At 54.0% G+C, this 5,000-nt stretch overlaps 1 non-coding gene across 1 annotated transcript in view; it reads right to left on the reverse strand.

The window, feature by feature from the left end:
• LOC124774200 overlaps window positions 1-1,254 on the reverse strand; it is a 1,909-nt gene extending 655 nt beyond the window's left edge. The window contains exon 1 of the ribosomal RNA XR_007015191.1: window positions 1-1,254. This exon is cut by the window's left edge and continues 655 nt beyond it. This is a non-coding gene — a ribosomal RNA (small subunit ribosomal RNA).
• Window positions 1,255-5,000: the final 3,746 nt, after the last annotated feature.

Genomic DNA, 5,000 nt, shown 5'->3' on the forward strand with positions numbered 1-5,000 from the left:
GCCCTTCCGTCAATTCCTTTAAGTTTCAGCTTTGCAACCATACTTCCCCCGGAACCCAAAAGCTTTGGTTTCCCGGAGGCTGCCCGCCGAGTCATCGGAGGAACTGCGGCGGATCGCTGGCTGGCATCGTTTATGGTTAGAACTAGGGCGGTATCTGATCGCCTTCGAACCTCTAACTTTCGTTCTTGATTAATGAAAACATACTTGGCAAATGCTTTCGCTTCTGTTCGTCTTGCGACGATCCAAGAATTTCACCTCTAACGTCGCAATACGAATGCCCCCGCCTGTCCCTATTAATCATTACCTCGGGTTCCGAAAACCAACAAAATAGAACCGAGGTCCTATTCCATTATTCCATGCACACAGTATTCAGGCGGGCTTGCCTGCTTTAAGCACTCTAATTTGTTCAAAGTAAACGTGCCGGCCCACCGAGACACTCAATAAAGAGCACCCTGGTAGGATTTCAACGGGGTCCGCCTCGGGACGCACGAGCACGCACGGGGCGGTCGCACGCCTTCGGCTCGCCCCACCGGCAGGACGTCCCACGATACATGCCAGTTAAACACCGACGGGCGGTGAACCAACAGCGTGGGACACAAATCCAACTACGAGCTTTTTAACCGCAACAACTTTAATATACGCTATTGGAGCTGGAATTACCGCGGCTGCTGGCACCAGACTTGCCCTCCAATAGATACTCGTTAAAGGATTTAAAGTGTACTCATTCCGATTACGGGGCCTCGGATGAGTCCCGTATCGTTATTTTTCGTCACTACCTCCCCGTGCCGGGAGTGGGTAATTTGCGCGCCTGCTGCCTTCCTTGGATGTGGTAGCCGTTTCTCAGGCTCCCTCTCCGGAATCGAACCCTGATTCCCCGTTACCCGTTACAACCATGGTAGGCGCAGAACCTACCATCGACAGTTGATAAGGCAGACATTTGAAAGATGCGTCGCCGGTACGAGGACCGTGCGATCAGCCCAAAGTTATTCAGAGTCACCAAGGCAAACGGACCGGACGAGCCGACCGATTGGTTTTGATCTAATAAAAGCGTCCCTTCCATCTCTGGTCGGGACTCTGTTTGCATGTATTAGCTCTAGAATTACCACAGTTATCCAAGTAACGTGGGTACGATCTAAGGAACCATAACTGATTTAATGAGCCATTCGCGGTTTCACCTTAATGCGGCTTGTACTGAGACATGCATGGCTTAATCTTTGAGACAAGCATATGACTACTGGCAGGATCAACCAGGGAGCTGCGTCAACTAGAGCTGAGCAGCCGGCCGCCCGGGAGTGTGTCCCGGGGGCCCGCGCGAACACGCAAGCGTCCGCTCAATCATTCTGCAAACAGGAGGAGGCTGAGCTCCCCTGCACAATACACCTCGAAACCCTCTCAGGTCCCGGCGGCGCGCAGCGCCGTCCCAAGTACTTGGTCGGGTTCGAGAGAGGCGCAATCGCCCGGAGTTAGGCGAGTAGACGCTTTCGGTGCGACCACCCGTGCTCCCAACTGAGCTTGCCGCTGCCGACAGAGGCCCGGGAGCGTGCTGTCGTGGCATTGCCGGCGGGAGACAACACGCGCCACCTACGGTGACCGGCAGCTCCAACGCCAGCGCCACAGAAGGACAAAAGCCCCACTTGGGTGCCGAAGCGAACTCTCCCAGCACAGCGCACGCGCCAACACATCCGCACAGCTGCGATACAAACCACCAGCGAGAACCGCTGGGGCGACCGAGCAGCAGACGGCGTCGCGGCGCCGAGCGCCGGGCGGCGGCGCATCCTCAACGCACACAGTCCTCAATCGGACCAGCACACTGAAGATGTCCACCGCGCTTCGCACCGGGCCCGCGAGGACCTACTTTGGCCGCACGGCGCCGCGCGCAGGGTGCGCCGGCGCGCAGCTGCGACGCCTGCCGCGTCCGTCGGCCGGCGCGCCTGCCACTGGCCGCCCCCACCAGCCGGCTGTAGCGCGTGCGCCCACGCACCGCGCGGCCAGCACGCCGGGAGGCGCCCCCTCACCGGCCGGGGACGGTCCCACCCAGCCACCGCCGCGTATCGCTTCACACCCAGATGCCGTTCAGTTTCATCGGCATGGTGGGTATCGCTGGAACAACCGGTTAGTACCTCAACCTATCGTCGCCATCACCGATTCACCCCTAGCGAGAACAACCGCACCACAACGGGTTACCATTTCTTCATTTGCGTAACTTCACCAGCAAACGTAGGCGTCCATCGCCATTAGCAACTTCAACGATTATTGCATGCCTGTGTCAGGTGTCACGCCACACTACGTCTGCCCACATACACGCAACAAAATGTGCACGCCTAGACAATACGTGGAAGGTGGCCCCCGTACGTATGCGATGTCCATTGCTCGAACGACTGTCAACCGGCCTCTGTAGCATGTCGCAGATATGGAACGCGGTGCACCATGCTATCACGGTGTTTGAGGAGAGACGACTAGGTCCGAATACATCAACACACAGCTCATGCTGATCGCCATCCACGGCGTCCGTTCCTCCCACACGTCTCTATGGCGTACCACACTGCAATCCAGCTCTCATAGGGAGACGACACGTAGCTGCGTGCACAATATTTGCACTGTATGGTCCGCCGTTTTTGGGCGCAGTCGTTGTACGGTCACACATGTGCCACGATGTATCATTCAGTACATAAGGACGAATGTGCAGTACAGATTGTGGTTTATGCGTACGACATCAGCGGACAGTTGACACAGGCCGCACCACAACGTAGCCTGAGTACGTCGCATGCGAAGGGCATTGAACATGCAAACTTCTCACCAACCAGCTTGCGAAGGCAGGGGGCAAGGTGGGGACGTGGGGAGGGGTGGGGGGGGGGGCGGCATGTACGTCCTGCTGCCATCCACATAACAGTGTACAGCAGGAGCATGTGGAAAGTCAGCAAGACTTGCAAGGTGTTTAACATGAAGCGATACACAGGGGAGCGGGCAGTGCGAGTAGCGAACTATATTGCGAGGGTTGCGGGTGGGCAACACTACACTAATTGAACGAGTCGTATAACAATTACAGAGCAGGTTTAGGCGACAACGTGGGTTACGTTAGCGGACAACGTGGGTTACGTTAAGGCACAACGTGGGTTACGTTAAGGCACAACGTGGGTTACGTTAAGGCACAACGTGGGTTACGTTAAGGCACAACGTGGGTGACGTTAAGGCACAACGTGGGTTACGTTAAGGCACAACGTGGGTTACGTTAAGGCACAACGTGGGTTACGTTAAGGCACAACGTGGGTTACGTTAAGGCACAACATGGGTTACGTTAGGGCACAACATGGGTTACGTTAGGGCACAACATGGGTTAGGTTAGGGGACAACATGGGTTAGGTTAGGGGACAACATGGGTTAGGTTAGGGGACAACATGGGTTAGGTTAGGGGACAACATGGGTTAGGTTAGGGGACAACATGGGTTAGGTTAGGGGACAACATGGGTTAGGTTAGGGGACAACATGGGTTAGGTTAGGGGACAACGTGGGTTAGGTTAGGGGACAACGTGGGTTAGGTTAGGGGACAACGTGGGTTAGGTTAAGGCACAACGTGGGTTAGGTTAAGGCACAACGTGGGTTACGTTAAGGCACAACGTGGGTTACGTTAAGGCACAACGTGGGTTACGTTAAGGCACAACGTGGGTTACGTTAAGGCACAACGTGGGTTACGTTAAGGCACAACGTGGGTTACGTTAAGGCACAACGTGGGTTACGTTAAGGCACAACGTGGGTTACGTTAAGGCACAACGTGGGTTACGTTAAGGCACAACGTGGGTTACGTTAAGGCACAACGTGGGTTACGTTAAGGCACAACGTGGGTTACGTTAAGGCACAACGTGGGTTACGTTAAGGCACAACGTGGGTTAGGTTAAGGCACAACATGGGTTAGGTTAAGGCACAACATGGGTTAGGTTAAGGTACAACATGGGTTAGGTTAAGGTACAACATAGGTTAGGTTAAGGTGCAACATAGGTTAGGTTAAGGTACAACATAGGTTAGGTTAAGGTACAACATAGGTTAGGTTAAGGTACAACATAGGTTAGGTTAGGTTAGGTTAGGTTACACGTTGTTGTAAGGAAAGGTGTAGGGGGGGGGGGGGGCGGGGGCGGCAGGTTCGTTGATAGTGATTATAGTAAGTGAATGCTTGTGACATGATCAGATTTGTCACGTCAGGATGCACCTTTGGCTTATTAGAGGCGGCGCTCCAATTCTATGCTTGTGTGAGACCTGTGTCTTTGACTCATGTCATTGTTTGTGCGCTGTGACAGGAGGTACTATTGTGATGTTGGGTGCACCGTTGTATAGGACATGTGTGGGTGTTGGTGCCTGGTCTGCGCAATGGTGGATGTCGAAAGGCTGGGATATTGTATTTTCCGCATGGACCTCCTGGTCTGGTTGTGATAGTGTGGATTGTGTAATGTGGCGGAGAAGATGCACTGGATGTTGTTCCATGCTGGTGCTTACATATTGTATGTGCGCCTGTTAGAAGCAGAGAGTGGTGCGTGATCAGAGTGTCTGGCTGACGTGTGGTTCCCATTGTGGGCAGACTCTTTCAGCATGTATACGGACAGTTGTGTATATTTGCTGTAGTTTGATGGCTCTGCATTGATTACTAATCAGCGCCGTGTGTACGGGTAATCTGGTTCCAGTCCAAAATGTTCCATCTGTGTACATTAGTGACAAAGACTCCCCCCATGCAGTGGGGCTCGGTCTGTTATAGCTCTTCCGCGTAATATATTTGCCCCACGTTTTTGCGACTGCGAGTGCGAGTGCAACGCGCATGGGGACCGACATGCTGATGGCTCGGTATCGGACGCCGTACAGTGAGCAACGCGATCGCGTCTCTCGCTCGTAAGTGGTACAGGTCGCGGCTCATGTATAGGGACAGCGGGAATGTCGCATATTGGAAATAACTCTTCATGAAACGCAAGTTATAGGGGTGGATTGCACTTTACGAGTGCGGGAAACTTCCGCCGTTC

The sequence above is a fragment of the Schistocerca piceifrons genome, unplaced genomic scaffold, assembly GCF_021461385.2.
Source record: "Schistocerca piceifrons isolate TAMUIC-IGC-003096 unplaced genomic scaffold, iqSchPice1.1 HiC_scaffold_961, whole genome shotgun sequence".
NCBI lineage: Eukaryota > Metazoa > Arthropoda > Insecta > Orthoptera > Acrididae > Schistocerca > Schistocerca piceifrons.